The sequence below is a fragment of the Triturus cristatus genome, chromosome 1_1 (genome assembly GCF_964204655.1).
Source record: "Triturus cristatus chromosome 1_1, aTriCri1.1, whole genome shotgun sequence".
Lineage (NCBI taxonomy): Eukaryota > Metazoa > Chordata > Amphibia > Caudata > Salamandridae > Triturus > Triturus cristatus.
Window position 1 is genome coordinate 1,278,464,434 of NC_140579.1, and position 13,258 is coordinate 1,278,477,691.

A 13,258-nucleotide genomic window follows, 5' to 3' on the forward strand; every position below is an offset into this window, starting at 1 on the left:
TTCACAGTACCACACACACTGTACTAAGAAGAAAGAACACTTTAAAGTTAAAGTATTTATTTCTACAGGGACAATCCGTTTCTTAGTACATCTAAAACAACAGCACAGAATATTATAAAAAAACAGCAACTAGACTGGTTATAAGTAACAAGAATAAAATGAACATTTCTAGCATTGTTAAAATGTCATTTAAGTATCATCTAGAACCTAACATCCTACCTACTTCTATGCACTATTCTATGAGATCATAAAAAGGCAGAGCAACTTTCTGTCTAGAGTTTCTTAGGAGGAAGAGTCATACCTTGTTGACAGCAAGGGCTGTCTTCATCACAGGAAGCGTGAAGACAGTGTTCCATGCGAAGGGCAAACACTCACTGCGTGGCAGTCAGTCAATCTTCCTCCAGGACTTGGCTTTATCCACTTCAGTCATTAGGCAAGATGTATCATCTGCGATGTGTGCTGGCAGCAAGTGTGACCATCTCTGGCAGAATCAAGGGTGATAATTTGGGCGTAGGACCTATCCTCACAATTGGGCACATGGCAGTCCTTATATCTTGAATCTCATCAGAAATTGGAATTTCTAAAATGAGTTTAGCAATTCCTGACCTAGATTATGTGTATCAAGGTGTGCTTCCCTGACATCTCCTTAGGAACATATAAGACTAAAGGACTCCATTTGTACTACATTATTTTTGGTTATATATCTGTATGTGTTCTTAGTATCATCAGAGCTGCGGGCAGGCTACTTTCAATTGGCAAGGGAGTAGCTTTGATGAAAGTCTGATTACAAGCGTCCCTTCTCCCGTTGAGCTCATGTTATGGCATAACACATATCTAAAGAAAAGACACTACCGATTGGGTAATAGTGGGTATTGTATTTTTGTGGTCCTGATGAAAAGCCTTGGGGTAAAGGCTTGATACATGTAGACCTTGAGATACATAAACGTATGCCTCTCAATTTCCCCTTTTTAACCATAGCAGCAGGAGGACCGAATAAAATTTTTGTTCCTACTTAGCCAGGTATTTTTAACTCTAGATAAGACCCGCCCACTCTTATACCACACAACTCTTCATAGTATTTGACTAAAAGTGCTCCCACGTCTTAATTGGTCGCAGCACGCCCGTTCTGCAGCGGGACTGGAAGAACCCGATGATGAAGCATGCCACCAAGGTAAATCTTGGTGCGTGAGAGTTTGGTTAAGAAAACTTTCTGTTCCCTACCTAGAAAGAACAGTGGAAAGATATTGCAAATAACACAGACAGACTATTTGTTTGTCACATGTGTTCTTAGTAAACCTTGACATGATGAGGAGGGGACATTTGACCTAGAAGAATGTCGCCTTAGATGTTGTATCTGTGTCATTAATTAAAGAACTTAACGATATCACAGTTATTAGAAAGATAAGGTCTGGCAACATCTACGTTGATAGGTAGATATGACAATGATTCTGCATTAATCAAGGAATATGGCGGTATCCATAGTCTACGCTGAGGAAGATGGTGACCTCCATGGACCAAGATGGAGTCGGGGCCTACATAAGATGAGTCAGACCTTAGGGGTTTTAGATCGCCCCCGTCTTGTACTTCTGAATGTGACGTCATTGGGGTGTGTCCGGCCTAAAGGGATTCAACTAACGTGTAGGGAAATCCATGCACTCAAATTTTTATCATCTACAAATATTTAGCCTAAAATACATATCTATATAGTATATACATTGCACTTGTAGCATAAAACAAAAGCCATTAATACATTGTAGATATAAAGGATAGGAAAAACATATGTGATAGTATATGGTTCACACAGCGAAGCATGAATATTTGTTATCCTTGCATAGTCACAGAAAATCAATGAATACATCTCTCTACTACGCGTGCTGGCGAACAAACATACCAGTGAGAATTAGAAATTGTCCAGATTAAAAATGTGTGTTAAAAAAGCAAAAATTAAAAGTCTATTAAAAAATAAAAAAGTTTTCAGTCAATGGTTTGTACAGGGTTTGTGGTACATATGGGAAATGCTTGTTGTGATTCTTTGGTCGACTGAATTGTGGAGTTCATTCCTCATCGGAGGACATGTTGACATAGTCAGGTGCACTCTCAGCATACATCTTTGCGAAAACCATACAGAGCATGTTCGCGGTCAATAGTCTGTGTATTAGATGGACCAACAACTGGCTGCTCATCTAAGGCACTTGATGTTGGTTGCGATTCCTCTCAAGAGGACTCGAAGAATTTTAATGAGTCAAGCCATTGGTCAAGAGCTGCATTGAGAAATGCCATTGGTGATAGTGCTCTTTCATAGGTAGTTTTCTGTGTGTAAAGACAGGTAAATTGCTCGGCATTGTTCCTGGTGCTTATGTAGAGGTTGAACGATTTCCCCATATCAATGTAAGCCACTGGGTGCAGCTCCCGAGGTAAGTCCAAGATGATGTCAGTCGGACAGCTTATGCAATAGAACACGTTTTACTTGTGTAGAATTTTCTTTCTGAAAGGTATGCATCCAGTACTTACTGAGTTCAGATAGCCAAGCATGTCCCATATAGCGTGCTAGAGTCTCTCTGCAACTTTGTTCAGTTGGATATTGGTACTCCATGTTGTTGATTTCCTTGGCAGAATAGGAGAAAGATGATGATACCACAGCCAATGAGCAGTATTATGATCAGAAATCTTCCAAAAAGGCTGGAGAATAGAGAGTCAAAAAATGACAGAATCAGTCCAATTACTGCTTTAAATATAGTCACTAGACCAGATCCAATGTTCTTAAAAAGATGCAAAACACTAGTTGTTACAAATTAATTATTTGAACGATATTTGCAAAATGCATTGGATATTGTGTGTGTAACAGCTGCTGAATTTCTGAAGCAGTCCTGGCTGTTTGCAGATTGTAAACTTCAATCGCTGAAGTCAAAGGGACATCTTTTTGTAGTAAAACAGACAATAGTTTGATCTAGTCACCAAAATGCATAGATTTCATACTAATACTAGGTCAAGGGACGTTGCTGATATCATTTCTAAGTGGAGGCTGCAAGGTCCTTCCACAACACTGTATTGTTTCTGAAACTATTATCAATCAATCAAAAAATACAATCAAAACATTTGTAGAGCGCGCTTCTCACCCGTGAGGGTCTCAAGGTGCTGAGGGGAGGGGGAGGAGAGCAGCTACTAGTTGAACAGCCAGGTCTTGAGACGTCTCCTGAAGGTCAGCAGGTCCTGGGTCTGACGCAGGTGGATGGGGAGGGTGTTCCATGTCTTGTCGGCGAGGTGGGAGAAAGATCTTCTGCCGGTGGTCGTTGGGCAGATGCGTGGGACGGTGGCGAGTGCGAGGTCGGTGGACCGAAGCTGGCGGTTCAGGGTGTAGAAGGACAGTCGTTTGTTGAGGTATGCTGGTCCGGCATTGTGGAGTGCTTTGTGAGCGTGGGTGAGGAGCTTGAAGGTGATCCTCTTGTTGACCGGGAGCGAATGCAGATCTCTCAGGTGGGTGGTGATGTGGCGAGGGTGTCCGAGGATGAGGCGTGCGGAGTCGTTTTGTCTGCGTTGGAGTCTCTTCTGGAGTGTAGCCGTGGTTCCTGCATAGAGGGCGTTGCCGTAGTCCAGCCTGCTGCTGACGAGTGCTTGGGTGACCGTTCTTCTGGTTTTGGTGGGGATCCATCTGTAGATCTTGCGGAGAATGCAGAGGGTGTTGAAGCAGGAGGATGAAACCATGTTGACTTGCTGGGTCATAGAGAGCGTGGAGTCCAGGATAACTCCCAGGTTGCGTGCGTGGTTGGTGTCGGGGCAGTTCCCAGTGTGGCCGGCCACCAGGAGTTGTCCCATGCGGAGGGGGTGGAGCCAAGGATGAGGACCTCTGTCTTGTCCGAGTTCAGTTTCAGCAGACTAGTCTTCATCCACTCTGCGACAGCCTTCATTTCCTCATGTAGGTTGGATTTGGCTGTGGCCGGGTCCTTGGTGAGGGAGAGGATCAGCTGGGTGTCGTCGGCGTATGAGACGATGTAGAGGTAGTGCGCTCGGACGATGTTGGCGAGCGGTGCCATGTAGATGTTAAAAAGGGTCGGGCTGAGGGATGATCCTTGGGGTACGCTGCAGGTGATTGTGGTGGCTTCGGACCTGAAGTGGGGGAGGCGGACTGAGTTCTGCGGTGATTCAGTCCAGGGCTTTGTCTTGGATCCCTGCGTCTTGGAGGCATGTGCGCAGGGTGTGGTGGCAGACGGTGTCGAAGGCGACCGAGAGGTCCAGGAGGATGAGGACCGCAGTTTCGCCGTTGTCCAGTATGGTCCTGATGTAGTTAGTGGCAGCGATGAGGGTGGTTTCGGTGCTGTGATTGCTGCGGATACCGGATTGGGAGGAGTCCAGGACGTTGTTCTCCTCCAGGAAGTGGGTCAGTTGTCTGTTGGCGATCTTCTCAATGACTTTCACTGGGAACGGGAGCAGGGAGATGGGTTGGAAGTTCTTGAGGTCCTTTATTCAAAACAAACGATTATGCAAGGTCTGTCAGATGCACACTTTTGCTGCCCTATGGATGACTGTCACATTATCCCTCCTTATTTTTCCTTCGGCGGTGAAGGCACATAATCAGGACCCTTTTTGTCTCATGGTACTCGCTGTGATATGTTCCTTTGTTACCGATATTGGAATCAGTAAGCTCGCTGTTATAACCTTATGGCTATCTGTACTTTGACCTATCTTTCTTTGTACAAAGCTGTAATGTAAGGCATATATGATGGAAAATGTTAAATAAACGTTTAAAAAAAAATAAAAAGTTCTTGAGGTCCTTTGGGTCCGCCTTGGGTTTCTTGAGAAGGGCGTTGATCTCGGCGTGTTTCCAGCTATCTGGGAAGGTGGCGGTCTCGAAGGAGCTGATCTTTCGGAGTTGGGGTGCAATGATGGAGCTTGCCTTGTTGAAAATGTGGTGGGGGCAGGGGGTCGGAGGGTGAGCTGGAGTCGATGGTGTCTTCGTCGTTGACGTTGTGCAAGGAGAGTAGAAGGTCGATGTGCTTGGTGGGTGTAGAGTCGGGGTGATGGCGTCTGTCATCGGTGTCTGGGTGTCGAAGCTGTTGTGGATGTCTGCGATCTTGCGGTGGAAGAATGTAGCCAGGGAGTCGCAGAGTCCTTGTGATGGCGGTATGTCATTGGAGCAGGAGCTGGGGGTGGTGAGTACTTTCACGATGTTGAAGAGCTCCTTGCTGTTGTGTGCGTGGTTGTCGATGCGTTCTTTGGAAGGATGTTCTTTTGGTGGATCGGGTAAGTTGGTGGTGTTTGCGTTTGGCGTTCATGAGGGCTGCGTGGTTGTCTGGTGTCTGGTCTTTGCGCCAATGTTTCTCGAGTCTTCTGCAGGTGTGCTTGGAGTTTTTGAGGTCGGTGTTGAACCAGATGGCTCTCGTGGCGGTGCGCCTGTTGGAGGGTTTCCTGATCTGGGGTGTTGGCGCAGTCGGCGATCCATTGTCTGAAGTTGTTGGCTGCTGCATTGGCATCGGAGGGCTAGGGTGGAGGGCGAGTGTGGTGGTGAGCTGGTCTTCGGTGACTTTTTTCCAGCTGCGGTGCGGGATACGTTGCGGTTGGTTGTGTGTGGTGTGTTTCTCGAAGGAGAATTGGATGCAGTGGTGGTCGGTCCAGAGGAGTTCGGTGGTGTGGCTGAAGGTGATGTGGTCGCAGGCGGAGAAGATGGGGTCAAGCGTTTGACCGGCAGAGTGGGTGGGTGTCGTGACGAGTTGTTTGAGTCCGAGGTTGGCGAGGCTGTCGATCAACGTAGTGGAGTTGCTGTCGTTGGTGTTCGAGGTGGAAGTTCAGATCTCTGAGGAGGACGTAGTCTGTGGAGGAGAGGGCGTGCGTGCTGAAGAGGTCGGCGATGGATTCGCTGAATTGTGGTCGGGGTCCCGGGGGTCTGTAGACGAGGGTTCCTCGGAGGGTGGTGTTGTGATCTGCGTGGATCTGGAAGTGTAGTTTTTCGGCCATGCTTAAGGGAGTCTTCGGTGTTGGTCGTGATCCTGATGGTGTCCCTGTGGACGATGGCTAGTCCTCCTCCTGGTTTGTTGTTGTTTTGGTCCCTGCAGGTGATCTTGTAGCCGTCCGGGATGGTTATGGCTATGTCGGGCACCGAGGAGGTGTTCATCCAGGTCTCGGTCAGGAAGGCGACGTCCGGGGCGGAAGAGTCGAGCAGGTCCCAGAGTTTGACGGCGTGCTTGTGGACTGAGCGGGTGTTGAGTAGTATGCAGCTGAGGTGGTTGTGGCCTGTAGTGTTGGGATGGGCAGAGCGCGCAGGTGTGCGCTTGCTGGTGTAGCTGCAGTTTTGGCAGGTGAAGGGTCCGTGGGTGAGCTTCGGGGTGGCCTGGAAGCAGGTGGAAGTCCGTCAGGCGTTGAATGCATGGAGGGTGTTTGCGTCGTAGCGACGATGGATCTTATGGTGGTTGTGGGGACCAGGGGGTTTGGCGCTGGGCGCGGTCCAGGCGCGGACGGGCTTGCCTTAGGCGCGTCTTTGGCGCAACCGCACAGCAGTCGCCATATGAAGGGGAGGGGGTCAGGAGCAGAGGTCGGGAGGTGGGAGCGGGGCTGAGTAGGGGGCGGGGCCGCAGGAGCAGCATCGGGAAAGCGGGCAGAGGGGGTCAAACTCCAGGAAAAAAAGTGGCGAGGGGCCAAGAGTGAGTCTAGGACCCAAGTGGATTAAGAATAAATTAGCCTAAGACTAAAGAACGGTGCGGGCAATGCAGGGGCAGCAGCGATGCTAAGAGGAAAATAAAAGCGGACGCAGAGCAGGCACAGAGCGGACCTGACGAGCGACAGGCTCGAACCCTGAGCGGTGGCGGCAGGGGGTCTCTTGTGCTGGCGCGGAGCGGCTGAGCTGCTGGGGAGGGTGCTGGCCTTGTCCACGAGGGCAAGGTTTCACGCTCCCTCCCCCGCAGTGGTCGCCATATAAAGAGGGGGGGGGTGGGAGCAGAGGTCGGGAGCGGGGCTGAGTAGGGGGCGGGGCCAGATTCCAACCCATAGCACGTAACATTTGTTTAAATGAGAACTGTTATTCAGAAGTTCATGGTGTGTGGGAATGGAGGGACGCAGATAAAACACGACTTAACCCTGGTATCAAGCACTACACATTCCATGCAAAGATATAGTGTCATAAAGAAGGAAGTGTCCAAGTGGATTTCTGTAATTTGCTATACTGATACAGGGCTGGCTTTAGCGCTGGTGACGCCCTGTGCGACAATGTTTGCTGGCGCCCCCCTTGGCCACTCCCCACAGACTCCCTCACTACTACCCTTTAACAGTTCCCCCCCTCAAGTCTCCATAATCACTCTCTTTCAGATATATTTAAAAGTGCCACCTATACCAGTGTAGGGTGTCAGAGCACTTTACTTCACAAACACTACACTGCGACAATCAGTGTGTAAATCAGTGTATAAGAAATGTTACATAATACAAGGTGTAGGAGTAGCATGTCATCCATAGTGGTAGACCGTATCGTTTAAGAGTACTTGGTCTGGAGACGCACTGACTCCGAATTTTTTAAAAAAAAACATGGTTGGGGGCAACATATAATAATAAGGATTTTTTTTTACCGAAATGAACCCTTTTTGAAACATTAGAATAATGAAAGACGGATGAAAACATCATAATTCTCTAATCTATACCTTGCCCTTTGCATGCAGCTCTTTGATGACAGTTATTAGCTCACAGTTCCATGTTAGGATTTTAACACCTGCACTGATAGAAACAAAATGATCTCTCTAACAAAAGCACTGCCCTATTTAAACTATATGCACTTTGTGATCTTCATGGTACACATTCTTTGCAGCAGGGACATAAACCCTCTGTGCTACCATAAAATTTGTTAAAACTTCTGCTTGACAGAACTCCTTCTCTCTCCAGGAAGAACATTAATCACCGCCTTATCTTGACATTTGTATTTGTGTGAAAATTGGGGAGACCAGAAATGCAGCAGCAGGTGGTTTTACAACAATAAAATACTTCTAAACACAGCGCCCCCTCGAAGAGTCAGCACCCGGTGCGATGGCACCGGTCGCACCGCCCTAGAGCCGGCCCTGTACTGATCTATACAGGATTGCAGGATCCTGTTCATTTCCATTTAAACAGATGTGGGTGAAATGGAATTTTTATGAATGGAACAGTTGTGAATTGTACATAGTTTAATCCCAACCAATTGATTTATATTTTTGAAAGTCATGAAAATGAAAAGTTGTTATGGGTAAAGAAATAATACCATGTATTAGCCAAGAAATAGGCGGCATGCCACTGTTGGTAATGGAGGTATCTTTAACTTCTTCTATAATTAGAGTATATGTGGATTCTTTCTTGGCCATTGTTTTTTAGCGCAAGTTTCAAATTATATGGTTCAAATAAAGCTGTCTCATGTAAAAGTTGCCAATGCACAAAACCTGATCTAAGTGTTTATAATGCCTAGTTTAGTTGCATAAATGCTCCTAACTGAGCCTGCCCATGCTGTAACAATTTCAGATCTCCTTTCATGAGATCTAAGGCTAAGGACAAAAAATTATTTAGTGAGTACACCATTTTGCATTCCATTGTCTATAACATTTAAAAACTGCATGTTTTCTTGATCTATTTTCCTAATTCTTTCTGCAGCTTATTTTTCAGAATATTTATTTAATTCATTGTAGATGGCATATGTTCCTCTGGCAAGGAATCTTCTATTTCTTCTGAAAAATCCATATTTTATGAATGGAAGAGGAATGCTCTTTTACAGCTGAGAGACGAGAGTGTTCTAGCCATTGTTAGCATAACTTGCCTACACTGTATGTAGTAACCACTACAGGTGTTTGTGTATTATATAGGAGATTAGGAAGATTACATTCCACACTCAATGTTGAAAAGAAATCGCTGCACGTGCGTTTTAGAATTATAAGGCCATAAGGACAAGCCTTCATCAGAGATTTGTGTTGAGTTATAGGTTCCATTCTGTATCATATTGTTTATATCCGATTCAGGATAGGTGGCCTAGACCCGTGGAGGTGACTAGGACTGCAACCTGCACTGCTTGTAAGGTTCAAACATTCAATTCAATTTATTACAAATGCAAAACGTTATATTATACATCATAAGCAAAATCCATACATGTGTATCTTGAAAATAAATTCCCAATGAAAAGAACACAATTATACAATATTTGTGAATTATTCACATAACATATTTCTTTATGTGCCATAAAATTGTTATGGCACTTGCACCCAATGCATTTCGGGACCTAAAGTCCCTTCGTCAGGTGTATTCTGCAAGAAAAGAGAAGGAGACTATATTCAAATGAATGCACATTAGGTGTCTGTTTAAGCTAGTGTGATGTGTACACATGTCATGCACCCTTCACCACTGTGATTATGTTTAACAAGGAACGAAGTTTTTCAAGCCCTTACTTGGCCCAACTCCACGACGTGGTGCGCTCTGTGTGAGAAACAAAGAGGACAACCTAATTCTAATACATGTAAGCTGTGTGATACGGACTTAATGCAAAAGCAGACAACGACTGTAGGGTCAAATAGAATACCTGCTGGATATGCGTGATTCAAATTCAAAATGTCCATGTGAAACCTGCAAAGTTGGACGCCTGTAAGAATATATGAGAGCAAACTTGTAGCTTAGTATTTTGGCAACCAGGGAATTAGAAAAACATGAAAGGTCTAGAAATGCTGAGCTCACCTCCCGGGATGGATGTGAGTTAGTCACTCGTAGAGGAAGTTGAAACCGAGTCGTGAATATTGATTACGCGTTCAGCGAGGCTCCTGTGAAAAGTATAAAAGCAGTTGGAAATGACGATTGTGAGGGAAGACTGCCAAAGCGCAAGTATGCGAATGAGACTTAAATCAAAAGCGTCAACCTGAGCTTACCCGAAAAATAGGTCTCGAAGATTTGATGGACACCCAAAATGTATAACGTAGCGTTTTCTGTTCACACGAAGAACAAACTGCTCGATATGTGGGGCTGGCGTGAAAAGGAAATTTAAAGGGTCTAGGAGAAAAACTAAAAAAGGACTGGGTTCGAATATCGGGAGTGGAGCATGCGCGCTCCAAAGATACCGGAAGCATACAACGATAGACATAAAAATCAGACTGGCGGCGAAATATCGTCGCCTAGTAACGTGATGCATAGACTGAAAAATGATCAGGACCCGAAAGTGACAAGATAATAAAAACTAAAACACCACTGTTGCTTCGAACTACATTACTTAGGAAGGTAATATGTTCAAAGACTAAAAAATAATAATCAAGACCCGAGAATAACACGATAAAACAAACTAAAACAACACTGTCGCTTCAGGCTGATAAATGCATGAGAATTCGTGTCAAGCATTCAATGATTAGTTGAAAAAAATGTGCGATCGGATGGGATTAAGTGAGATTAATAAAGTAAGGTGAACTGTTAGAGAAAAAAAGAAGAAAAAAAAGGTGAACTCACACAGAGGGCACCACGTCGTGGAGTTGTGCTAAGTAAGTGCTTGAAAAACTTCGTTCCTTGTTGAACATAATCACAGTGGTGAAGGGTGCATGACGTGTGTACACATCACACTAGCTTAAACACACACCTAATGTGCATTCATTTGAATATAGTCTCCTTCTCTTTTCTTGCAGAATACCCCTGACAAAGGGACTTTAAGCCCCGAAATGCATCGGGTACAAGTGCCGTAACAATTTTACGGCACATAAAGAAATATGTTATGTGAATAATTCACAAATATTGTATAATTGTGTTATTTTCATTGGGAATTTATTTTCAAGATATACTTGTATGGATTTTGCTTATGATGTATAATATAATGTTTTGCATTTGTAATAAATTGAATTGAATGTTTGAACCTTACAAGCAGTGCAGGTTGCAGTCCTAGTCACCTCCACGGGTCTAGGCCACCTATCCTGTTCATTACACATATGCTTCGTAGGCATAATAGCAACCGTGCACGCATACCATTACATCTTGATTAAGTTATCAAATTGAGTGCGCTGTCCACCACACCCTCTTATATCTGAATAAGACATATTTATTGGCAATTGCCAATTATTAAACATAGTAAGATTGAATTTTGGAATAGAATGTCTCTTTAGATCCTTCATTGTTCCAAATCCTAGAGAAGTAGTATGCTGGACAGTTTTGTTTAGTAAAAGCATTTCTTTTATTATTATACAGGCTCGAAATAAGGCTTCTTTACCTTGAATCTGCCCGAATTTGGTTCCCCAAATGCTTTTCTCCTTAACATTTGCTTTCCAATACTTGTATCCTTGAATAGCCAGGTTTTGACTAAACTCAATGGAGCAAATCCACTTGTTGGTAGTGATTAGGGTTTTCGTAAGCAGCTTCTGTGTGAAATAAAAGGCTGAAGTGTATGACTTGTCAGCACTCTGAAAGGAAGGGAATGTTTTCAAGAAATTAGAAAAGCTCTCAGGCGGCAGAGCCTCACAATGTTCCCAATGTGTGTGATTGTGTTCTTCCCTCGGATAACTAGTCCTATGTATGAAGTAATGTACATAGTCATGATAGCAATATATTTCTTTGTAGTGTGCTGAATTCAAATAAAGATCTTCATTATTCAAAGTAGCACATTCCTGCAAATCAGACATCATTCTTTTAACAGTCTCAATGTCCCAATCATTTGAAAAAGAACTGGGTACTATAACATTATTCTTTGAAAAGTTTATCACATAAGGCTATTTCAGTGTCTCAGTAGGGTCCTGGTATGGAACCTTTTCCCAGGCTATGCCCTTGGACACAGGATAGGCTGTAATGTTGGCCACGTAGAAACCTCTTTGAGTTCTGTGGGAGGAAGAATGAGGCTGTAGTTCACACACCACAGGTGATGCAATTGTTTTTGTAGGGACAAAATATTATTTGAGTAGCAGTGGAGCGACTAATATCGTTGACACCCACATGATGAAATGAAAAGTTCTTAAATCATTCCAGTCATAGGACCACGGAGGAGTCATATATTTGTCATGAAACCACTGACAAGCGCAGAGCAGCCTTTGGCAATGAGTGACTGTGAAAGGAGTTGAAAGCATCTTTGGTCCCTCGGGACACTCAAAGTTACCAGTTCAAATGGCACGGCATCTTGTAGAATTTCATAATAGACCATGGAATTACTTTGGACAGTAGCCACTGTCATGTCAGCAGCATCAGCTGTGTTTGTTGCACCCATTGTTCTGCGTAGAGTGTGAAGCTAAAAAATCCCCAGCTGGAAAGTAGATCTAGAAATGTTGCTGCTTTGTTTATGTCCATTAAGGATAATGGGGTAACCCAGTAACCCGGGTATGTTTGCAAAGCAGAAAATGGTTCTGTAGGGAATCATGTAACCTGAGTTTCTCTTGTACTTAATACATTCTGCAAATGTTACATTAGTCATTCAATGAGAGTAAAACACACAAACAACACATCATCAACAATTGATAAGAGGAGAAGTTCAGTGAAAGCAATTCCATTTTTACTCTTTAAATTACTTGAACAAATTATAATAACACAAGGCAGTCCACAAACAAGGTGTGGTGAGACAATTAGTGACTTATTGTGTTCAGTGATAAGGTGCTGTACATAAAGTAACATATATTACACATATTTACACAACAAGACTATATACAAGTGCCCAAGAAATGAATACATCGACCACAGCAGGATATAGAATTTCCTTATTGAAGTTGTGGTGTTGCAAGGACAAATTGAACTAAGAACGTCGACGTTTCGACCCTATGGTGTAGTGCAGATTCGTAAGCATCTATTGCGGGTCTTCATCAGGACAGAGGAGTATCAGACAGCCTGTGAATTTAAGAAATGAATCAGAATGATGTGTGTGTTGGTGAACTACAAATGATAAGAAAGGTGGCCACCAATTGCTCACCTGGTAGCACGGAAGTGTAGTGATTGGCTCCCTTGTATTCTACTTATGGAGGTGTCAGCCGACACCATCCATTTATTCAAAGGGTCATTAATTCTGTAAAGAGAGGTGAGGCGTGGGTCAGGTCTATGTCATATAGTACACACGCAGGCGAAAAGGAAACATTAGATGTTCCTGTATATATACCTATTGCAATTATTTAATCTTTGTGAATCCTGCCGGTTGCTTGAAGGAAGGCCCCGTCGTAGCGATCACCAAGGACTGAAAAGTCAAGGGGGGGGGCATGGATGAGCCCCTTCCTGTTACCTTGTTGGGCATATGAAACAACTAAAGTGACCCCCAAAGCTTTAAATGTGGTCATGCAACATCGATATATGTTAATGAGGCAACTTCGGTTATGAGGTGTACCGTGTAAGCATA

General features: G+C 44.2%; 1 protein-coding gene and 1 long non-coding RNA gene across 6 annotated transcripts in view; one reads left to right on the forward strand and one right to left on the reverse strand.

The window, feature by feature from the left end:
* LOC146871954 (microtubule-associated protein tau-like) overlaps positions 1-13,258 on the forward strand; it is a 1,902,682-nt gene that overhangs the window by 469,856 nt on the left and 1,419,568 nt on the right. The window lies entirely within an intron of this gene.
* Positions 41-10,035, reverse strand: LOC146871955 (uncharacterized). 2 transcript variants are annotated; one of them, XR_014981267.1, is made up of 4 exons: positions 9,849-10,035; positions 9,661-9,743; positions 9,509-9,568; positions 41-2,679 (listed from the first exon to the last, which is right to left on the reverse strand). It is a non-coding gene; the product is annotated as an uncharacterized LOC146871955 (long non-coding RNA). The 2 variants fall into 2 exon arrangements; XR_014981268.1 differs by lacking the exon at positions 9,509-9,568 and having other exon boundaries at positions 9,849-10,022.